At 45.3% G+C, this 25,302-nt stretch overlaps 1 protein-coding gene across 3 annotated transcripts in view; it reads left to right on the top strand.

Moving 5' to 3' along the window:
* matn1 (matrilin 1) overlaps positions 1-25,302 on the top strand; it is an 86,052-nt gene that overhangs the window by 9,398 nt on the left and 51,352 nt on the right. For 2 of the 3 annotated variants that reach the window (XM_084312607.1, XM_084312605.1), the window contains exon 1: positions 12,705-12,916. The exons of the other annotated variant lie outside the window; for it this stretch is intronic. The gene's annotated coding sequence lies outside the window, so the exon portion shown is untranslated. Of the gene's footprint in view, positions 1-12,704; positions 12,917-25,302 lie in introns of those variants that run through there. 3 annotated transcript variants of the gene reach the window in all.

Raw genomic sequence — 25,302 nt, 5'->3', positions numbered from 1 at the left:
CACTGGGGACTCGAGACTCGACTCGGACTCGAGATTTAGTGACTCGACTACAACACTGATACACACACACAAGTTGACCATACATTTATTATACTCAGTGGTGCAGTGGTGATTTCATAAGGGGTTGCACTGTGTTTTAATGAAGTCACGTGCACGTGCGCCCTGCTCCTGCGCATGCGCATAAATGTTCCTAATTGCCTCTAGGAATGGAATGCAACCCATTTCATTCACAGGATTTGTGTGAATGGTCCAACTGTAGTATTTGAACACACCTTGATGACCTGAGCTATTGTTATGCAAAGTAACCAGGTGGGTACTTGGCGCAGAGTCGAGTGGACATTCTTGTGTGCATGAGCGCGCACATCCGTGCATGTGCGTGCGCGTGCTCCTGCTCAAAAAAGCAGATGGAATGGTGTGCAACCCCGTCCAATGACCACTGCACCACTTATTATACTCATCAGCAGTCTTAGTTGCCCTCCTATTATAACTATATATACATTTAATGGGGGGGTTCCATGTGTCCTTGTCAATAGAGATGAAGTGCTTTAGTGCAGTGGTGGAAACTGGAAAGTAACTAAGGGCTGGATCCACAAAGAATGGATTGCACGGTGCTAATTGCACCCTTACTTACAATTCATTATGAATTGAAAATGGGGGACCCTGATGTAAACAAGACGAAAGTCTTTCTCTGGTCTGCATCCCCTTAAAAATGTTGTGTATTGAGCCGTACTGTATTGTACCCATTCTGCAATCTGTTAATACAATTTTCATTCAATCAATCACCGTGCAGGTGTTTACATCAGGGTCCCCCATTTTCAATTCATAATGAATTGTAAGTAAGGGTGCAATTAGCACTGTGCAATCCATTCTTTGTGGATCTAGCCCTAAGTACTTTTACTCAAATACTGTACTTTTTTTTTTTTTAAGATTTTTTTTTTGGCGTTTTAGCGCTTTATTGCTACTGGGCAGTCCAGTAGAGAGAGACAGAGGAGGAATGGGAGACAGAGTGGGGGGAATACATTCGGCAAATAACGACGGGTTCGGGAGTCGAACCCGGGTCGGCCGTGTCGCGGCTGAGCGCGCTATGTGGTTCGCCACTGGGGCGCCCCTCAAATACTGTACTTAAGTACAATTTTGAGCTACTTGTACATTACATACGTATTTTCATTTTAGGGAACTTTATACTTTTACTCCACTACATTTCATTTCGAGACGCTTCGCCAGTAATCATATAACTAGGGTTATAGGATAACCATTGTTATATATCATACTGGCTCGCATCTTGCTTAGCCTATGGGGCTCATGGGCGGAGCAGGGCGCGTAGCCCTGATAAATGTACCCCCTGAGGTCCCCTTTACGACCATCAAAACACGGGGGGTCCAAGCCCCCACACTAGTCCTAATGAGGAGTGGAGGGTAGGACTCCGGCCATGCGTAATAGGACGCAGTTAACCAAAATGCACAGGATGAGTAGATTGTGCGGAACCCGCCGTCTACCTCACCATGCATCATGCCAGTTGCCTAGCAACGGGATGCAGAAGAGGTTCCAGCTCTAAGGACCGCACGAGAAGCAGAGCCCTCGGCCAGGTCCACGAGATAGAACCCCACCAAAGGTCCTGATGAGGACCACGAAGCCGCAGCCTACGTGTCCTCGCACAGGTTTATGACAGCGCCCTACCTCCATTAGGGCCACTGTGATATTCTAATGAACAGTTGACCAGCAGCCCAAGGACCCAAGTGCATCTGTAAGCCATAATGCCAGTGCACGGAACAGGGAAAAGGGGGGGGGGTGGAACAGCCCTAGCACCACACCCCCAGAGACTTGTTTATAAGAGCTCCGGGCAGTTTTTGGCACCAAGGCTGAGTCAGGTCACCGAGTAACATCCCCTGTAAAACAGGTATACCCTGGTCGACCTGAACGAGCGCATACCCATCTGCTCGTCTAACGGTGGTAGCAGCCATGAGACATGCCGTCTTTAAGACAGCTGCTCCAATAGCTTACGCTCGAGAGGTTAAAAAGACACCCACATGGCCTAACCAGGGCTAAATGGAGGTCCCTAAGGGACAAACTTTTTCAAGTTTTTAGCAGGTTCCTATGAATGAGCGTCATCAGAGCCATCAATTCACCAGAGGCTACACCCTGCAATTGTGTTAAATGCAGGATAGCCCCTGGCTCAATAGCTCCCCCCTCGTCACCAGCGTTGACATGAATGCAGTTAGCTGTGCGACATTAGTTGCGGTGGCCAGGTTCTGAACGGCGGCCATATAAGCTTTTACCAGCCCATTCCGCCATTTGCCGAGCTACCTTGCCTTTCGGCATAGGCTTCAGACTAGGGTGCCACATCATTTCAGGGAAGAGGACGGATGCCAAAGGCTTATCCAGCCGTGGCACGCCTGTCGTCATGTCCTGGACCCAGCCCTCTACCTGAGTAAAGGGCAGGTACGACCTTGTCAAGCACCACCTGGCCCGCGGCGACATAAGGGTTGATGGATGGGAAGCCCGGGCACAGCATGTCAGGCTTGCCACATGGGTCCCCCTTAAAAAAGTGCCCCACCATGCTGTCGGGGGCAGGCCCTGGTGGGGGCACTGGCAGCGTGATGCCGTTCACTGCGGCTGCCACTGCCGCCATTACCTTAGGAAAGATGAAACGCATGTTCCTCTGCTGTCTCTCTTCTTCTAAGGCTACGTCTCATGGGGTCGGGCTCGGTACCAGCCTCGACGCTTCCAGCGAGGAAATGGAGAGGGGGTCTCCCATTCCTTCAAAGGGGGACCTGCCAAAGACACACAATGGGTCGCCCCCCGGGTCTTGGAGTGGATTCACGGGAGGTTCGAAGGCCTCCAGTCCCGTGTACTCGAGCTCCACCGATGGTCCGCTTTGCCCGCTCACTGATCTTGGTCCCTCTTCTTGGAAGTGCCGAGTCTGCCGTAAGTCATCCGCCATCAATTAAGAAGAGCCAGAGGCCTGCCCAGGCCCGACTCCACCACGCCGCTGGAAGAAGAGCCAGAGGCCTGCCCAGGCCCGCCTCCACGACGCCGCTGGAAGAAGAGCCAGAGGCCTGCCCAGGCCCGCCTCCACGACGCCGCTGGGGCCGGGGATCTCCACCACCACGTGTGAGGGGCCCTCTTCTTCATCCTACAGGGGGCCGAAATCCAAACCGCTGGTCAAGGGGGACCCCAGGGCGGGATGTGGCGACCTGACACATAAAGCGTCCTGGGAGTCCTGAATAGGACCTTTCTGTCGGTGGCTTTCTTGCCATGATTACTAACTTAAGCTAACGTTTCAGAAACTGCGGTATGCCTGTGAGCGATACTTTTCATTTGGAAATGAGGAAGGGTGATCTGATCACGCCACCCGGGCTACATGCTGGCCGGAGGTGTGCGTGGTTAGGTAGATGTTAGGCTGGACAAGATATGCCTCCTAAAGTGTCTAAACGGGGGTTCCAAGATGGCGGCGTAGAGGAAGGACGTAGTGGAACGGGCTCCTACACAAAAACCTGATGTATCGAACATACTCCGCCTAACTTAAGTTTATGTCAACTCACGCTTATTAATCACATATCCAACGAAGAAATGCCACCCAAAAAGTCCGAAGTGAGCAGGAAGCCGATGGCATCGCCCGGCGTTAGCACTAGTGCTAGCATGAGACCACAAGGGGCTAACGCGCTAGCTAACAACGAAGCTAACGATGAAACACCACCGACATGGTTTCTTGAGGAACTGGAGAAAGTATTCGATAGAATTCAAGCCATGATGGAACTTAAGATGAACTCTCTAAACATTGCGGTGGAAAGACTTATCAATGACAACCAGGCACTGGGGCAACGTCTTAAGGAAATGGAGGGAGTGCAAGCTAGCTACGGTGATAGCCTCAATTCCCTATACCAAGACCTCAGCGATCATACAAAAAACACAGAGGAAGAAATCTGCAGTCTGAAAGAAAAGCTTGACGACTTGGAAAACAGAGGGAGAAGACGGAATCTGAGACTGGTAGGATTCCCAGAAGGTGTGGAGGGGAAAAACCCTATCGATTTCCTACAAGAATGGCTCCCCAAAATACTGGATCTAGACACCGGGCGACCCATTGAGATAGAGCGGGCTCACCGTACACTCCAACGCCGTCCCGAAGAGGGCAGCCTCCCCCGAGCCATAGTGATTCACCTACTCCGTTTCACCAATGTGACCAGAATCCTTGACGCGGCGTGGAAAAAGAAATCACTGGCATACGGTAATTCTACTATCAAGATCTTCAAGAATATGTCCACGGCCCTCTACAAAAAGAGAAAGGCCTTCATGCCGCTGAAGAAGAAACTACACGAGAACAACGTCTCCTTCAGGCTGCTCCACCCCACCAACCTGAGCCTGGAGCTCCCGGAGGGTAGACGCACCTTTAATAAATCTCACCGGGGTCGGCGGAGATGTATCTGAGTAAACACCACCTGACTATGCTAAAGTGATCCCGCGGTCTTCCCTCGACCAGAAAGGAGTGGTAAATAAAGACACATACCAGGCAATAAGCCTCATACTCGAATTACTTTTTGAAATGATAACCGCCAGGTAATATGTGTCATTATTGGCGACACTGGACTTGAGATGTTTAACCCTCACGGGACCTTTTGATGTGAGTTCATATTACTACAGCTAATTTCAAGATGGTTATGTGCTTATGGGTATATGTAGGTGTACATGTATATATATGTGTGCACATTACGTTTATGCATTTTAAGCGTTGATTTTACCCTTAAAAAAATAAAGAAAAAACTTGTATACGGTATATATACCGTAATTCCTCTAATAGTAACCCCGGCTTGTATTTGTTTCAACTGTAGCGGGTACCAGGCTTGTATTAGGAGGAGGCCTGTATAAGAGGGAGGCCTATATTTCAAATTTTCAAACGGATCATAATGAATAAATCAACATTTTGTGTCAGTTTGAACCCAGTAAAATGTACTGGGTTCATTTATTGAAACCAAGTACTGTATGAAATAGTAAACAGTGCAATGGACCTGTCTCAAAACCCTGCCCTCTTTTCTTGATCCTCCAATCACAGCTGTCGCTTACCTCTGACTTCCTCGTACAAACAAAGTTTGTACGAGGAAGTCCGAGGTAAGCGACAGCTGTGATTGGAGGATCAAGAAAAGGGGCAGGGTTTGAGACAGGTCTATTACAGGTGGTCACTGGTCATTTCAACGTTTTCAAAGTGAAATCAAGTAACTTTACCTTAGCAGCTCAGTATGCAGCTCAGTATATTAGTAACCCGGCTTGTATTAGGAGGCCGGCTTATAATTGCTTAGCTCAAGAGCGCACCCGGCCATTAATAGAGACCCGGCTTGTATTTGAGACCCGGTTACTATTAGAGGAATTACGGTATACATGTTTTGAAATGTTTAAAGGAGTTGTTCGTACCCACACCTTTAATTACTTAACCTAAACCAAGTAGGCAGCCCGGCTCCACTTGGTAGGATAGGGTATATTACTACGCAAGATTATGGGAGGATATATAGACCAGGGTATTTTTTTATGGGAAGGGGGGGTTTAAGGGGAAATGGGAGGGGTTCAGACAGTAAGTAAGTAAGTAAGTAAGTAAGTAAGTAAGTAAGTAAGTAAGTATTTATAAAGCACCTTTCATACATGTCATGTAGCTCAAAGTGCTGTACACAAACATAGGCATATATAACGATAAAAGCAATAAAGTCACAGTGATCAGTTAAGATCAATGTTTAAAAAAAAATTAAAAATAATAATAATAATAATAATAATAATAATAATAATAATAATAATAATAATAATAATAATAATAATAATAATAATAATAATAATAATAATAATAATAATAATAATAACGTAAAAATGAAAATAACGTAAAAATGAAAACATGAAAACAGTCATTTGCTTACCAGTTTGGGAGAACAGGTCCGCACAAACATGTCCGCTCAGTAGCAACCGGAAGTAGGAAATGCACTAAACCAATGCACTTGTATGGTAGGTAGCAATGTTAGCTCTTATAACGCTAGTGTAGTTACGTTTTTATTAGTGGTCAGAGTTGGGTCCACAGGACTTATCCAACCCCCATGGATCCATCAGTGGCCGCGTATTGTGTGCGTATGTACCTGTTCCCTCATGTGGTCAGTGGTCAGAGTTGGGTCCACAGGACTTATCCAAGCCCCATGGATCCATCAGTGGCCACGTATTGTGTGCGTATGTACCCGTTCCCTCATCTAAAGAGTTGGGTCCATAAGACTTATCCAAGCCCTACGGATCCATCAGTGGTCGTGTATTGTGTGCGTATGTACCCGTTCCTTCATCTAAAAAGTTGGGTCCACAAGGCTTATCCTAGCCTCATGGATCCATCAGGTTTTTCCAAGCCATAACTATTTGTAAGCTAGACTGTATAGGTACTGTGGAATATATTGCCAATACCTCTTAACCTATGTATGAACTACGCCCCCTTCCTCCCCTCCCCTCCCCCCCCCCCCCCCCCCCCATTGTTCACCTGGTACTTAACTGCTTCCCCAACTGGGGAGGAGGATCTTTTTACCTGACTGACGGAGCTGGTCTGTTTAGGTAAGATCTCCAGCCATATTCTCTATTGTTGTAATGATTTGATTTGATCTGGTTAATAAACCTTATTATCTGGACCCTCTGAGTGAGCAAGTAATTTGACTCTATTCCTATTTGAATACTATTATTATCCTACAGTACGTTTTTAATTTTCCTTTAAAAATGTGTATGGAGCTGGCGTTTCTGATGTGTGTTGGTTAGGGCTGTCTTAAATACTTCGAAGCTTCGAAGCTTCGTTCGATGGCACAAGCTTCGAACATTAAAAAAAAAATCGAAGTTTAAAAAGTGTGTGTGTGTGTGTGTGTGTGTGTGTGAACTACCCATCCCAGTTAGGACAGCCGAATCCCGTCCAATCTTTCGCCGTCGACTAAAGACTCACTTCTTCAACCATTATCTGAAATGATAAAAAAATAAATAAAAAATCTAACCGTGACTAACCTTACTGTCATGCACTTGTCCTAATAAACTAACCTACACTGTAACACGCAACACTTGATGAACATTGTTACTCAGCTGATAGAGTTGTACCCTTCTTGCTGTCTTGTCGTACAGAACTTGTAAGTCGCTTTGGATAAAAGCGTCAGCTAAATTACTAAATGTAAGTGTGCGTGTGTGTGTGTGTGTGTGTGTGTGTGTGTGTGTGGGCGCGCCTTGTAGAATTCCACACATAAGAAAGAAAGATACTGGGATGAATAAACAAAATAGGAAATAAAATGTAGAAATGCATGCAATACATAAATAAATATGAATCTCCATATATGAAATATAACATTTAGATAAGGTGCTACTGAGATGTTTTGGTGAGTTCTTTGTTTTTTTGTGGAAGTTGCCCTTCTTAAAAATGCATGAACATTCACTGATAATTGGTCTGTAGTGGAGTCTACAAGGTCTACATTGCCGGACCATGTAGAATCCGGACCTTGTAGACTGACATAATTCTGTGCATAGTTTAGTCTACACAGGCCATATTTCAAATAATCAAAATCTTACTTCATTCATCTTAAACATTCTTGATTTGGGGGATTGGTAGTTCCCATGAAATCTGAAGTTGTTCAAACGACAACAGCGATCCACCTTGAATTAAATCACACAGCCGAGTGAAACCTTGTTGGATGCGTCACAGTCACGAAAGGGGCTACTTAATTAATTAATCCAACCCACTTTATTTATAGAACACATTTAAAAACAACAAAGTTTACGAAAGTGCTGTACAAGTCCCACAACATAAGATAAAAAAAAATAAAAAAAATAAATAAAAAAAAAAACATTATTTTTTTTATTTTTATTTTTTTTTCTCGAAGCTTCGAATTAAAATCGAAGCTCGGCCCCGAAGCTTCGATTGCCAAAAAAAGCTTCGAAGGTCAGCCCTATTGGTAGTGTGTTCCATAGTTTTGGGGCATAGTTGGCAAATGCCATACTTCCTATCCTCTTTTGGTTTCTGGAGCGTAACAGTAAGAAGCATTTTGTATGAAAGTATTCTGTACTTCTGTATGACAACTATTAAAGAACTTGAACTTGAACTTGTCTAGTAAACCTGTAGTGGATGACCGTAGCGTTCTTGAGGGCAGATAACTAACTAGGGAATTTGCTATGTATTTTGGGCCTTGCTCATTAAGAGCTTTATATGTTAGGAAAAGGACCTTAAAATCAATTCTATGAGTTATTGGAAGCCAGTGCAGAGTGGCTAGGACTGGAGTGATATGTTCTCTTCTCCTTGTATGAGTTAGTAATCGAGCTGCAGAGTTTTGGATAAGCTGAAGCTTCCCAATGGTTGCTTTGGGAAGACCAGTGAACAGTGCATTACAATAGTCAAGCCGACTTGATACAAAAGCATGAATCAGTGTCTCTGCATCCTTTTTATTTACGAAAGGTCTTACTTTCGCTATGTTTCTTAGGTGGAAGAATGACGGAAACAGAAGGACTGTTTTTGTGAATTGGTTTATAATGTTTACACGTCTAGGTATTGTATTATACTATGTTTTCAGGTATCCCAGTGTCCTACTAACCAGCTATACCAACCACATGGGTGAATGACATACTCGTTTCTGAGTTGGAACATTAATGGTCTTAACCGGCAAGTTAAACGCCGTAAAAGTTCTTAGCTTCATTAGAAGACATCAAATAGAAGTGGCCTTCCTGCAAGAGTCCCACTTGAATGACACAGAGCACAGCAAACTGGGGAAACAATGGCAAGGTCAAATATTTTACTTCTCATTCACATCTTTAGCAAGGGGGTGGCTATTCTGGTAAGAAAAGGGATTCCCTTCCAACCAAATCTAGTTCAAAAGGATAAAGGGGGAAGATATATTTTAGTCAGGGGATATATGGGAGACCAACTGGTCACTATGCTAAATGTATATGGTCCTAACCACGATGACCCTAACTTCTATGTGAACCTTTTTCTTAAAGTGACATGCACCCCTTCAGAACTTATAATTGGTGGTGATTTTAACCTGGTATTAGACCCTGCTATGGACAGATCCTCCCCTACCCCTAAACCTTTAACCTCAGCAGCCAAGGCCCTTAAAAAAGAACTTATAGATCTTAATTTATTGGATATATGGCGGGAGGGGCATACATCTCAACGTGAATATCTCGCTTCGCCTATGGGATGTCGTCTGCGCATGCGCGCACTTTTGAAAACTCTTCACATGCACCTTTACATCTACCTAACCTCGTTCCCAGTTTTATCTCCGTGAGATAAAGCCTGGTAAAGAACTACTGCCGAAAGTGTCTATGGGGTACAATTTCCGATGTACTTCCCCTGGAAGTTGCCTCCGAACGGACCAAACTTTTCCCGAATCCTGTCAGCAAACAAGATAGAATGTCACGTCATGTAGTAAATTCTTCAGGCAAAGCCGTTGCAGTGGCTTAAACGAGGAAATATTGTGCACTTCACACGTTTCTATAATTGTTTTGTCGAAACCGGAACGCCTGTAGCCTGTACTTCCTGTACTTCCATTTAGACACTTTTCTTTTAAACAATATGTTTATTGGTATATATTTTTTTATTATCAGTTTTAGAGCATCAGTTCAACAATTCAACAGCAATACAAAAATAAATGCTATCGTCCTGTCTCTCTTCTCTCCTTCCTCTCTAAATCACTTGAACATGCTGTGTCCAACCAACTTACTAATTATCTCTTACAGAATGACCTCCTAGATCCCAATCAGTCAGGCAGGCTTCAGGACTGGTCACTCCACAGAGACGGCCCTCATAGCGGTCACAGAGGCTCTTCACTTAGCAAAAGCGAAAGGCCTCTCCTCTGTCCTGATTCTCCTGGACCTGTTTGCAGCATTCAACAGTCAACCATCAGATCCTCCTTGCATCCCTCGCAGGAATGGGAGTGGCAGTGGCTCTGCGCTGACATGGCTGACATCATAACTCAGCAACGCTCCTACCAAGTGTCATGGAGAGGGTCCCTGTCGGCCCCTTGCCCCCTGCAGACGGGTGTCCCCCAGGGCTCCGTCCTTGGACCCCTCCGCTTCTCCCTCTACACCAAATCTCTGGGTAACATTATCACGTCTCATGCCTTCTCGTATCATTGCTATGCCGATGATACTCAACTCTTCCTCTCCTTTCCTCCCTCGGATATCCACGTCTCTGAGCGGATCTTGGCCTGTCTGTCCAACATCTCCGCCTGGATGATGTCCAACCACCTCAAACTGAACCAAAGCAAAACAGAATTGCTTCACCTGCCGGCCAAATCCTCCCCCCTGACCGACCTTTCCATCACAGTGGAGAATGTAGCTGTCCCCGACCGCCAACAACCTTGGTTTTGTCCTTGATGACCAGCTGAACTTCACAGCAACAACCAGAACCTGCAGATTCCTCCTGAGCAACTGTCTTGTGTTGCTGGTAGGGTTAGCTCGCCTAGTGCAGCTTTCAATACACAGTAGCACGAGTTGGTTGGGCTTGACATGCCGAGACAGCTTGTACAGAACCCTCAGCCTGTCTGGCCTCACGTGGTATGAGGCTGCAATCCATCACCTGGAAGACAAAAGGCGTGGGAAGAGGACTAACAAGCCAACTCCAAAACCCTCCCCCAGAGATGGGGGTTGGGCTTGGGGCCAGCGACCCCATCCCGTAAAAAAAAACCTATAGCTACAGAAACGTCAACTAAACTTAAAAAATCCTTACGTCTTGTGAAGGGAGCCTCTTCAGCGCCCCAAGCTAAAGAGACTATGACGGCGTGCATGGAAAACCACAAGGAGACTGTACGCTCGAAGCTTCTGACCTCAAGGCATCCCACCACCATAGCGACATGGAACGTGAGGACCATGTATGCTGGAGGAAAGGCAGCAGTGATTGCGGAGGAGATGAAGAGGTACGGGATATCTCGCCTTGGTCTGGGGGAAACCAGGTGGCTCCAGTCAGGGCAGGTCAAGCTGGCGAGTGAAGAGACCATACTCTACTCAGGATATACAGAGGACTCTGCACCACACACTGAGGGAGTAGCGTTCATGCTGTCCAAAGAAGCACAGAGGGCCCTTATCAGCTGGGAACCCATCAACTCACGGATCATCACAGCCAAATTCCAAACCACACACAAGAAAATAAACCTCCAAGTGGTACAATGCTATGCCCCCACCAATGACACTGATGATGAAGCCAAGGATCAATTCTACAACCAACTATACACCATTCTCCAGGCCAGGAAAGGAAAGGACATCATGATCTTGATGGGAGACATGAACGCTAAGGGGGAAATAACAACGGCTTTGAACCAGTAATGGGTAGAGAAGGACTAGGCACCATGAATGCAAATGGAGAGAGGTTCGCAGCAGCCTGTGCAGACAACAACTTGGTCATCGGTGGGTCAGTATTCCAACACAAGAACATCCATAAAGCCACCTGGGTGTCTCCTGACCACACCACTGAAAACCAGATTGACCACATCTGCATAAGCCAAAAGTTTAGGCACTCTTCGCTGGATGTCAGAGTCAGAAGAGGAGCAGACGCAGGATCTGACCACCACCTCCTTACAGCAAAGATCCAGCTGAAGTTAAAATGCATGAAGCACAGGGAAGGAATGGTCAAATTCAACACACAGCTTTTTCAGGTTATAGGTACATCAGAACTCTACAAAGTGGCACTACACAACCGGTATCAAGCGTTAGAAATAGAAACTTTAAATGAAGTGGAGGAGATATGGAAGGGTCTGAAAACCATGTGGAAAGACACATGTGAGAAAGTGGTAGGGAGAAGGAAGACAGCCAACAAACCCTGGCTATCCGGGGATTCAGACAGAAAAGTGATCGAGAGGAGGAAGAAAAAAGAGGCCGTAAATAGAAGTAAAACCAGAGCCACCAAGGCGGTAGCACAGAAAGAATATGCAGCAGCAAACAAGGAAGTGAAAAGAAGTGTAAGGAGAGACAAGAAGAAATACATTGAAGATTTAGCACAACAGGCAGAGGAAGCAGCGGGAAAGAACAACCTGAAGGACCTATATCTAACTACCAAAAAGCTCACAGGCAAATTCAGACACACACAAGCACACATCAAAAACCCACAGGGCATACTCCTCACAACCAAGGAAGAACAGTTGAACAGATGGACTGAACACTTCAGAGATCTGCTCAACAGGCAGCCTCCTCAACTGGAAGCAGATATCCCACCAGCCCCAAATCTGTTGGAGATAACCTGCAACCCCCCCACCAAGACAGAAATCAGAAAAGCCATTAAGGCCTTAAGAGGAGGGAAAGCAGAGGGACCAGACGGGATCCCAGCAGAAGCTGTAGTATATTTTTGATTGGTTATTAGACATTATAGCATAATCATACTGGCTAGTCTGAAACCAGACAATAATGTGGATTTAGCCATCTGCCCCCACGGCTGGAACCAAAGCTTACTTATCAAACCGGTTCCCCAGAGAGAGAGAGCCCCCACCAGCCAAAACCAGTTGATTAGGGTGTGACTGAATGACCTTTTGTTACTAGACTGACTGAAATACACACACTCTCTCATGTGACATTCCAGTGACCATTGTCTAAAGTAAACTAACAAGACAGACTGAAAAGTTACCACCACTGATGAATGACACACCCCCTCACCCTCACTGGTGCCCTGCTGAATAAATCGACTGAGAACCTGAAGCCATTGACTTTCAACTTGTATCCAGCGTCTACTTTCTTGCTCTGAAATTGGTCATTCCATAATTGTTGTTTACAAAGTCACAGCTGATTTGTAACATCATTAATGGTGCCAGAAACCCGGGGACGATAAACCAGAATTAGGACCGAACCAACAAAAAGAAACAATCCACTTTTGGACCTCGCCAGCAGAACTTTTCAAACAACTAAAGAGGATGTCGCTGTTTTCTTCAAACACTGAGTTTCCTGTCTTCAAAAGCTGAAGGTGAGTAGAACTGCAACATGTTAACAAAATGTGAAATTGTGGACCACTGCCAGAAGGAGAGAATGACTGACTCAGAGAGGAAAGTAACATGTTGGCAAGACACAACAGAGTTTACGGAGAATCACAGAATAAAAATAATCAATCTTTTAAGTTTTCTCATTGTCAGGCGAATTGCCAAATAGTAGGAATTTAGATATAGGTTAATTGGCAGATCCCGCACTGATTAACAGGTAACGAAGTACAAATTATTAATATAGGATCAAATTGGCAGATCCTGTGCTGTTAAGAAGTGGACGAAGACAATTATTGAATAAACTAATTGGAAGATCCCACACTATTAGAGATGTGATGAAAATTATAGAATGATGATTATAATCTTACTATTGATAAAGAGAGAACATTGTGGTAATAGTGCCAGAGGTGGAAATGCGCCAACTCCACGTTGGGGACGATGAGTTGTTTAATTAAGCTATTGTTAGGGTTTGAAACCGACCTCAAACGCACGGCACAGACAGGTAGTTCAGAGTTAGCCAAATACTAGGGCGTATTTATTTTCAGAGTCAAAAAGGAGCAAGTAACAATCTTGAAACAAAGGGTGACTGCCTTCAGCAGAGTTATCTGCGGCTCTGCAGATCCTCTTGGTGTTCGAGGTGGGGAAACGGTATTGACGCTGAAGCGGCTCTGCAGATACTCCCAGCTTCAACTCGAGGTGGAAAAGAGAGCGAGAGAGAGAGGTAAATAACAGTCCACATCACACAGAGGCAGTGCGGTCTCCTCCTCCCTTAGCTGAGTCCAGAACAAACAAACGATATCTTCAGTGTTCACCACAACACACAATTTAGCTGAGGGTCAGTGCAAAACAAAAATGATAAACTTCTGTGTCTCTTCTAAACACACACCCCAGCTGAATCCAGTGCAAGCAAATGATAATCTTCAGTGTCTCCTTTAACACACAACTTAGCTGAGTCAAGTGTAAGCAAAAATAGAACTCTTCAGTGTTCTTCAAAACACACAAAACAGAATCGTCCAAAAAAAGGGTTTGGTTCAAACTCACCAAAGCGCAAGAGTAAGCGGGTAAACGAGGCGCAGCTCAAAACAGGGGACAAGGTCTTCACCAGCGGCAATCCACAGATGTCCTGGAGGGAGAGTAGACGAGGCACAGCAACGGGGAACAACAGGCAGAAACAGAAGTATTCAAAACGACCCGACATCGATTGAAGGGAAGTCCCAGTATAAAAAGCCTCACAGTACCTTAAAGGAGCGGAGCGTGTGGCGGGGAATGAACCAATCATCACAGTACCTTAAGAAGCTTGTGGCGGGGAATGAACCAATCCTCACAGTACCCCCCCCTCCACGGGAGCCACCCGGCGACCCACTCGGCCCCGGCCTGCCCGGACGGGACCGAAGGAAGCCGGCGATCAGGGGCACTGGAGAGGGGGACAAAGACAGAGGCCCGGAGACGGGGACAGAGGACCGGCGAGGGGGCTGGACGGCACCTGAAGACACTGGGCATGACAGGAGGGGCTCCACCTCCTGATGGTGCCGGAGGACCAGGCGATGTGGGGCTCATGCAGCGCGAGCCAGGGCCGACCCAGGACCACCGGGACAAGAGGGGATCTGGTAATGAAAAACTGGAGTCTCTCAATGTGGTTACCAGCCACGGTGAGGAGGACAGGACAGGTGCGTTGAGTGATGTCAGCCAGGCGGCGATGATCCAGCACGAAGACCTCCAAGGGAAGGGAAGTCCCAGTATAAAAAGCCTCTGGGGCGCTAATCAAAAACTATGACAGGTGCGCGCTGGAATTGATACTTGCTCCAAAAGCGTGTGGCGGGGAATGCACCAATCAACACAGCACCTTAAAGGAGCGGAGCGTGTGGCGGGGAATGCATCAATCAACACAGTACCTTAAAGGAGCGGAGCGTGTGGCGGGGAATGAACCAATCATCACAGTACCTTAAGAAGCCTGTGGCGGGGAATGAACCAATCCTCACAGCTATTGGCATAATTCATTAGGAATAGATGTTTAAAAAACCTGCTAAACTTGCCAAATCGTTTGAAATCTATGGTCGTGCCTAGGTGGGGAACGGAAATAAGCCTGTTTTAGGGGTTCTCAAAGTTATGGTTATTGAATACTCTGAATCATATAGAATTATTTAATAAAAAATTTGAATTCTAGGTTAATTGGAAGATCCCGCACTGATTAACAGGTAACGAAGTACAAATTATTACTATAGGATGAAATTGGCAGATCCCGTGCTGTTAAGAAGTGGACGAAGACTATTATAAGAAAAGATAATATGTATTCAGAGTCCCAGAAACAATGACGTTGAAGGTCTGATAAGACGCATTTCCAAGCTCTGAGGAATAGAGAACGAATCCATGGAAGTCTACATAAATGTACTAAAGAAAGAGACGTCTTTCCAAAACTTTTGACTATGAAAATTGCACTTAATAAGTTAATAAGGCAGCGTGAGCACTCTAATAAAGGCGCTGTCCTTCGTACTGAAAAAATACGTGTTTTCAAAATAATAAAAACGTTCAAAACTATACTTAGATGTACAAAACGAGCATTTTAAGAACAGCATAAACACGTATAATATAGTTTATATCTATTCACGTTAGAATAAGGATATTATCTTATGATTTCATGTGATAAAAAAGCGTTTAAAGAAATCACAAAACGAACGTGTTTACTTCCGGTATTTGAATGAATGGAGAGTTTGCATCGAATATCGACGTCTCTCATTGGTCTGTGTGTTGTATAACTGTGAACAATGTGAACGCCCATTGGCTTAAATTAATGAGTGTTACGTCAGCACCGCCAGTTCCCACGGGAGAATAGGTTTCATTGACAAAAATGATTAGTATCGTTGACGTGCTGTATCAACATAGCAGAGAAGGAAAATATGTTTGGATAATGTTGGACGAATGTTTTATATGTATAGCCTGTGGGGGGGAACTAAAGTATGATTTGAGCAATATGCTTACAAATGGAGTTGCTTCAGGATGAAACATCCGGGGTTTACAGTGAATGGAAAAACTTACCCCCGACTGGCAGATTGGACCGTAGGACCATGATCATCCTGGTTCTGCTACTTTCGGGAGACATTCATTTAAACCCAGGCCCGGTTTTGACCAGAACTCAGGCTAGAAGACTTGGTCTGGCAACGCAAGAAGCGATGGAGGTTCCCATCGCGACCAACAGCATCAACAACGCAACCTGTGGCTACATCCACAGCGCGGGCGGCGAAGCTCCCCCAATGACGCCGCAGCAGACGAGCACACGTGAGGCAGTGACGAGAGGAGGTGAACCGAGGGTCGAAACCATGACGACCAACTCGACGCGGGATTTAAACATCTCGACGCCCGATAGCCGGCTAGCTAGCAGAGCTAACAACGAAAACAACCAGGAACGAGTCCTTTGTTGTTCCAGCACGGCGCGGGACCCTCCCCCCCCCTCCCCCCTTCTTTGTTGTTCCAGCACGGCGCGGGACCAGACCCCCCCCTCCCCCCTTCCCACCCACAACAACAAAGCCCCCCAGCCCCACACAGAGGAACAGATCACAAACGAACAATACTTCGAACCTGCCAACATCAATGAAATAACCAACGCCAATGGACTGAACATTTTTCACATTAACATTAACAGCTTAAAAAACAAATTGGATGAAATCAAACAATTATTCATAAATGGTAAGGCAAACATACTGTGCTTCTCAGAAACTAAGCTTGACGATTCCGTAAAAGATCCAGAGATAGAGATTGAGAACTACTCAATAATCAGGAATGATAGGAACAAACATGGAGGTGGTGTTTGTATGTACATACACAAGGACACCAAATTCATCAACAGAAATGACCTGAATCATAAATCAATTGAAACTGTATGGGTGGAAATCCTATTCGAAAGGGCGTAATCCCTACTGGTTGGCACAGTCTACAGGCCGCCAGATCATAGTGGCTTTTATGATACACTGGATGGGTGTTTGGCTGGAGTTGAGGATGTAGACAAAATTCTTATTGGAGACTGGAACACGGATATGCAACGAAAAGATGCACCCGTCTTCAAGTCATTCAGTAGGTTTTGTGATCTGCACGGCCTCAGCCAGCTAATCACCCAACCCACACGTGTATGTGAATCAACTCAGACTACCATTGACCTCATTCTGACCTCCGACAAGTCCAAGATCTCCAATAAAGGGGTTATAGCATGCGGGTTAAGTGATCATTATATGATATTCTGTACCCGAAAAAAACTAAAACAAAAGGCTGGCTGCCACAAAACAGTCACATCTAGAGACCTCAAAACCTACTCTAGCGAGGCCTTCAACCTTGAACTGGAGAGTCTGGACTGGTCAGATGAACTCAATGGTACACTGGTTGAAGAAACATGGCTTGGTTTCAAAACCAAATTCTCAACAATACTAAACGACATGGCCCCCCTAAGAACCACCAGGGTAAAAAATCGCGCTGAGCCGTGGATGCACTCCGAAATACTGGCCGCTATGAAAACCAGAGACAAAAAATGCTCTGAGTTTCGTAAAAGTCAGTCAAAGCTTACTAAAAGCACGAGCAGTGAACTCCAAGCCCACGTGACTGAACGCAAACTAGAAAGAAACAGACTAAGAAACGACGTAAACTCCATGATCAAAACTGCAAAAAAGAATTTCATCAATGACAAAACTGAGGAAAACGAAAACAAACCACGTGAACTTTGGAAATTACTCAATAATCAACTAGGATGCAGTAAAAAACTTAAAACCAGATTCTCAAACATAAACATAAAAACGGACAACACGCTCATCACAGACAAGCTGGATGTAGCCAATTACTTAAACATTTTCTTCACAAACATAGCCACAACACTGGTAAACAAACTACCCTCCCACTCAGGGCTTTATGGGGTAGAACACATAGTAGCTTACTACAAAAACCTAGGGGTCCGCAAGGACGACTTCAAGCTGGAAATGGTAACAACAGATGAGGTACTCAATAAACTGAGCGCCCTCCAACCTAACAAGGCCACTGGCCATGACAACATCCCCTCCAAATTCCTCAGAGACTCAGCAGCCGCCATGAATGAATGAATGAATGAAAACTTTATTTAACAGATTGCAGAATGGGTACAATACAGTACGGCTCAATACATACAATTGTTAAGGGGATGCAGACCTGAGAAAGACGTTTGTCTTGTTTCCATCAGGGTCCCCCATTTTCAATTCATATAGACATATATGACATACATGACATACAGATAGTCAGTACTGCTACATCTATACATTTATGACATACCAGATTTGCAAATACAGTACTGTTTGTGATACAGAAGGAGTCAAGAAAAGGGAGTATATACATTTGACGTAGAAACTGTACATTGGAGGAGGTTGGGTGGGGGGGGTTGGGTACATTGGGATATTGACAACCATACTGGGTAATTTACATTGGAGGTGGTTGGGGGGGGGGGGGGGGGGCCGGGGGGCACACTGTATAAACAAGTAACACTGTACATTGAGGGGGGGGGGGGAGGAGACACTGTACAAACAAACACAATTGTACATTGAACTATTGACAAAACCATACTAGGTAAATGACTGTACATTGGAGGGGGTTGGGTTAGGATATTTACAGGGGCCAGTGTTGAATTGCAGTCTCCCGTAGGTGTCCCTTGAGAGAGGTTTTGAAAGTGGGTAGTGATCCACATTCCTTTACAGCTTTGGGTAGGGCGTTCCACATTGATGTGGCATAATTGCGAAACGTGTTTAGTCCCTTATTTGAGCCGAATCTGGGTTTAACATGATTTGTGGAGCTCCCTCTGGTGTTGTGATCGTGGTATTCACTGACCTTTGGGAAGTATTTTGACATGTACATGGGTACCTTGGTTGTGTAGTGTATCTTGTAGACCAGGCCCATTGCAAGTTGTTGTACTCTGTCGTCTACTCTAAGCCATCCTAGGTTGTCAAAGTGGGCAGGGGTGAGGTGGGTTCTAGGAGTAAGGTCAAGCAGTAGTCTGACCAGTTTGTTTTGAGATGTTTGTAATTTTGTTTTTAGCGCCTTTGAGGTGCTTTGGTACCATGAGGTGCAAGCATAGTCGTAGTACCCCTGAATGAGTGCTCCTGCCAGAGTCTTCAGGGTGTTCTTGTTTACCAGAGAGGAGATCCGGTACAAGAATCGAGTTCGTTGGTTGACTTTTTTTATTACATTGGATGCCATTTTGTCACAGGAGAGATTAGCCTCTAGGATGGAACCCAGGTAGGTAATTTCATCTTTCCTTGTGACAATATTGTCACCCACTGTAACTGAGAAGCCGTCGGTCTTGCTGAGTTTGTTATTTGAACCGAAGAGAATGGACTCTGTTTTGCCCATGTGTAATGATAGTTTGTTATCAGCGAGCCATATGCAGATTCTGCCTAGTTCCGAGCTGAGGGTTTTTTCAACCTGTAACTTGTTCTTGTCAGAGACCAGCAGGGCTGAGTCGTCCGCAAACAGGAACAAGTTGCAGTCACAAGCTGACGACATGTCATTTGCATAAATTAGGAACAGTAGCGGTCCTAGTATGCTTCCTTGTGGAACACCACAGCTCACTGTGAGGGGGGGGATAGGGTACCGTTTACCTCCACCATCTGTTCCCTCCCCTCAAGGTAGGATTGCATCCAGCTCACTGATAGACTATCAAAACCAATTGCTTTTAGCTTGTCAATCAGAATGGAGTGATTGACCGTGTCAAAGGCCTTTTGTAGGTCCAGCATGACCATGCCGCAGTATTTGCCTGCGTCCACCTCTTGTTTGATGTGGTCATTCAAATAGAGAAGGCATGTGTCAGTGGAGTGGGATGTTCTGAAGCCAGATTGGAATTCGTAGATTAGATTTTTTTCCGCTAGGTACTTTTCGACCTGTTCGTAGACTATTTTTTCCATGACTTTCGAGATGGAGGTGAGAATAGAAACAGGGCGGTAGTTGCCTGGGTCTAATTTGCTGCCCTTTTTGTGCAGAGGGGTCACCCTCGCAATTTTGAAGTCCTTGGGGACGTGTCCCTGTTTTATGGAGAGGTTTATTATGTGTGTGATGATTGGTGTGATGGCGGCTGCTGAGTCTCTGAGGAATTTGGAGGGGATGTTGTCATGGCCAGTGGCCTTGTTAGGTTGGAGGGCGCTCAGTTTATTGAGTACCTCATCTGTTGTTACCATTTCCAGCTTGAAGTCGTCCTTGCGGACCCCTAGGTTTTTGTAGTAAGCTACTATGTGTTCTACCCCATAAAGCCCTGAGTGGGAGGGTAGTTTGTTTACCAGTGTTGTGGCTATGTTTGTGAAGAAAATGTTTAAGTAATTGGCTACATCCAGCTTGTCTGTGATGAGCGTGTTGTCCGTTTTTATGTTTATGTTTGAGAATCTGGCTTTAAGTTTTTTACTGCATCCTAGTTGATTATTGAGTAATTTCCAAAGTTCACGTGGTTTGTTTTTGTTTTCCTCAGTTTTGTCATTGATGAAATTCTTTTTTGCAGTTTTGATCATGGAGTTTACGTCGTTTCTTAGTCTGTTTCTTTCTAGTTTGAGTTCAGTCACGTGGGCTTGGAGTTCACTGCTCGTGCTTTTAGTAAGCTTTGACTGACTTTTACGAAACTCAGAGCATTTTTTGTCTCTGGTTTTCATAGCGGCCAGTATTTCGGAGTGCATCCACGGCTCAGCGCGATTTTTTACCCTGGTGGTTCTTAGGGGGGCCATGTCGTTTAGTATTGCTGAGAATTTGGTTTTGAAACCAAGCCATGTTTCGTCAACCAGTGTACCATTGAGTTCATCTGACCAGTCCAGACTCTCCAGTTCAAGGTTGAAGGCCTCGCTAGAGTAGGTTTTGAGGTCTCTAGATGTGACTGTTTTGTGGCAGCCAGCCTTTTGTTTTAGTTTTTTTCGGGTACAGAATATCATATAATGATCACTTAACCCACATGCTATAACCCCTTTATTTGAGATCTTGGACTTGTCGGAGGTCAGAATGAGGTCAATGGTAGTCTGAGTTGATTCACATACACGTGTGGGTTGGGTGATTAGCTGGCTGAGGCCATGCAGATCACAAAACCTACTGAAGGCCTTGAAGACGGGTGCATCTTTTCGTTGCATATCCGTGTTCCAGTCTCCAATAAGAATTTTGTCTACATCCTCAACTCCAGCTAAACACCCATCCAGTGTATCATAAAAGCCACTATGATCTGGCGGCCTGTAGACTGTGCCAACCAGTAGGGATTTCGCCCTTTCGAATAGGATTTCCACCCATACAGTTTCAATTGATTTATGATTCAGGTCATTTCTGTTGATGAATTTGGTGTCCTTGTGTATGTACATACAGACACCACCTCCATGTTTGTTCCTATCATTCCTGATTATTGAGTAGTTCTCAATCTCTATCTCTGGATCTTTTACAGAATCGTCGAGCTTAGTTTCTGAGAAGCACAGTATGTTTGCCTTACCATTTATGAATATTTGTTTGATTTCATCCAATTTGTTTTTTAAGCTGTTAATGTTAATGTGAAAAATGTTCAGTCCATTGGCGTTGGTTATTTCATTGATGTTGGCAGGTTCGAAGTATTGTTCGTTTGTGATCTGTTCCTCTGTGTTGTTGTGGGTGGGAAGGGGGGAGGGGGGGGTCGGGTCCCGCGCCGTGCTGGAACAACAAAGAAGGGGGGAGGGGGGGGTCGGGTCCCGCGCCGTGCTGGAACAACAAAGGAGGGGGGAGGGGGGGGTCGGGTCCCGCGCCGTGCTGGAACAACAAAGGACTCGTTCCTGGTTGTTTTCGTTGTTAGCTCTGCTAGCTAGCCGGCTATCGGGCGTCGAGATGTTTACATCCCGCGTCGAGATGGTCGTCATGGTTTCGACCCTCGGTTCACCTCCTCTCGTCACTGCCTCACGTGTGCTCGTCTGCTGTGGCGTCATTGGGGGAGCTTCGCCGCCCGCGCTGTGGATGTAGCCACAGGTTGCGTTGTTGATGCTGTTGGTCGCGATGGGAACCTCCATCGCTTCTTGCTGTAGTCTCTGGTTCCGTGTCATTACGGGACCAGGGTTCTGATGTATGTCACCCGACATGAGCAGATATAATAAAAACATTGATCTCTTATTACACTTGCCTGCCGGGGGTAATTTCTTTCGTTCCGGATTTGCAGTAAGTACTGCGTGGATCGCCGTGGCTCCGAAGGCTGGATGTTTCCTCTCCGTGCCCGTTAACAAGTAGAAGTCGCAATGGGACTGCTGATTTACGTTTTCGCTACCCTCCACTTCTGTCTGGAGTTGCTGCTTGAGTTGTGAATTCAGGTACAAATCCATAATCCACAGGAGGGAAAGTAGAAAATGCGCAAAGTACTTTTTTGTTGTTGCTCTGTTGCGTTGGTTACGGGAGCTACGTAAAATGCGACCGTCCATGTTGAAGCCGGATGTACGTATGTACGCCATCACCCCAATCATCACACACATAATAAACCTCTCCATAAAACAGGGACACGTGGGTGCTCCAGTAGCACACCATGTTACCGCGCTCGCGCGGGACTCCGTGCTGCGTCACGGATCTGGTTGACTCCGAGTTCGATTCCCGGACTCGCCGTCATTTGCCGAATGTCTCCCCCTGCTCTCTCTCCCGTTTCACCCTACAACTGTCGGTCATGCTTGACCAGAAAAGCGATAAACGCTAAAAAAATAAAGTTTAAAAAAAAAACAGGGACACGTCCCCAAGGACTTCAAAATTGCGAGGGTGACCCCTCTGCACAAAAAGGGCAGCAAATTAGACCCAGGCAACTACCGCCCTGTTTCTATTCTCACCTCCATCTCGAAAGTCATGGAAAAAATAGTCTACGAACAGGTCGAAAAGTACCTAGCGGAAAAAAATCTAATCTACGAATTCCAATCTGGCTTCAGAACATCCCACTCCACTGACACATGCCTTCTCTATTTGAATGACCACATCAAACAAGAGGTGGACGCAGGCAAATACTGCGGCATGGTCATGCTGGACCTACAAAAGGCCTTTGACACGGTCAATCACTCCATTCTGATTGACAAGCTAAAAGCAATTGGTTTTGATAGTCTATCAGTGAGCTGGATGCAATCCTACCTTGAGGGGAGGGAACAGATGGTGGAGGTAAACGGTACCCTATCCCCCCCCCTCACAGTGAGCTGTGGTGTTCCACAAGGAAGCATACTAGGACCGCTACTGTTCCTAATTTATGCAAATGACATGTCGTCAGCTTGTGACTGCAACTTGTTCCTGTTTGCGGACGACTCAGCCCTGCTGGTCTCTGACAAGAACAAGTTACAGGTTGAAAAAACCCTCAGCTCGGAACTAGGCAGAATCTGCATATGGCTCGCTGATAACAAACTATCATTACACATGGGCAAAACAGAGTCCATTCTCTTCGGTTCAAATAACAAACTCAGCAAGACCGACGGCTTCTCAGTTACAGTGGGTGACAATATTGTCACAAGGAAAGATGAAATTACCTACCTGGGTTCCATCCTAGAGGCTAATCTCTCCTGTGACAAAATGGCATCCAATGTAATAAAAAAAGTCAACCAACGAACTCGATTCTTGTACCGGATCTCCTCTCTGGTAAACAAGAATACCCTGAAGACTCTGGCAGGAGCACTCATTCAGGGGTACTACGACTATGCTTGCACCTCATGGTACCAAAGCACCTCAAAGGCGCTAAAAACAAAATTACAAACATCTCAAAACAAACTGGTCAGACTACTGCTTGACCTTACTCCTAGAACCCACCTCACCCCTGCCCACTTTGACAACCTAGGATGGCTTAGAGTAGACGACAGAGTACAGCAACTAGCAATGGGCCTGGTCTACAAGATACACTACACGACCAAGGTACCCATGTACATGTCAAAATACTTCCCAAAGGTCAGTGAATACCACGATCACAACACCAGAGGGAGCTCCACAAATCATGTTAAACCCAGATTCGGCTCAAATAAGGGACTAAACACGTTTCGCAATTATGCCACATCAATGTGGAACGCCCTACCCAAAGCTGTAAAGGAATGTGGATCACTACCCACTTTCAAAACCTCTCTCAAGGGACACCTACGGGAGACTCCAATTCAACACTGGCCCCTGTAAATATCCTAACCCAACCCCCTCCAATGTACAGTCATTTACCTAGTATGGTTTTGTCAATAGTCCAATGTACAATTTTGTTTGTTTGTACAGTGTCTCCTCCCCCCCCCTCAATGTACAGTTTTACTTGTTTATACAGTGTGCCCCCCCCCCCCAACCACCTCCAATGTAAATTACCCAGTATGGTTGTCAATATCCCAATGTACCCAACCCCCCCACCCAACCTCCTCCAATGTACAGTTTCTACGTCAAATGTATATACTCCCTTTTCTTGACTCCTTTTGTATCACAAACAGTACTGTATTTGCAAATCTGGTATGTCATAAATGTATAGATGTAGCAGTACTGACTATCTGTATGTCATGTATGTCATATATGTCCTGATGAATTGAAAATGGGGGACCCTGATGTAAACAAGACGAAAGTCTTTCTCTGGTCTGCATCCCCTTAACAATTGTGTGTATTGAGCTGTACTGTATTGTACCCATTCTGCAATCCGTTAATAAAGTTTTCAATCAATCAATCAATGGAACAGTTGACTTTGAGCGTTTGCACAGAATGAATGATAAAGATGAATGAAGTATGTGAATAATGATTGTTTACATTTAAAACGCACGGTTTTGTTTACAATATATTAGCTCTTTTTACTGACAAGAAGCTGAATCCTTTTCCAACAAGGAAAATATAGAAGTAGACAAGACTAGAATAAAATGTATTCAAATATAAATCTTGGAAGCGAATTAGGAAATAGAGCTAAAATGGATTTGACATATTAATGCATGATATGAAGAAATCACTTGTTTACAAAGTCACAGCTGATTTGTAACATCAAAGCTCTTAAGGCTGACATTGAAACCTCCACCAACATGCTCCACCACCTCATGCAAACCATCTGGGAGAAAGAAAATGTCCCATCTGACTGGAAAGATGGCCACATCGTGAATATCCCCAAAAAAGGAGACCTCAGGGAATGTAAAAACTACAGAGGAATACTGCTCCTTTCAACACCGGGGAAGGTGCTCAACCACATCCTGCTGGAAAGGCTCCAGAAGTGGGTCGATGAGAAACTGAGGGAAAACCAGGCTGGCTTCAGGAACAACCGATCCTGTGGAGACCAAATCGCCACCCTTAGGATTATCATCGAACAGTCTATTGAATGGAACTCTTCTGTCTATGTGAATTTCATAGATTTTGAGAAAGCCTTTGACAGTGTGGATAGGGAAATGCTGTCAAGTCCTCCATGAAGGATGTATATCAGAAGCTTTCGAGGTCCTGACTGGTG

This window comes from Notolepis coatsorum (assembly GCF_963971535.1).
Source record: "Notolepis coatsorum genome assembly, chromosome: 4".
Lineage (NCBI taxonomy): Eukaryota > Metazoa > Chordata > Actinopteri > Aulopiformes > Paralepididae > Notolepis > Notolepis coatsorum.
This window is presented reverse-complemented; position numbering and strand designations above follow the sequence as displayed.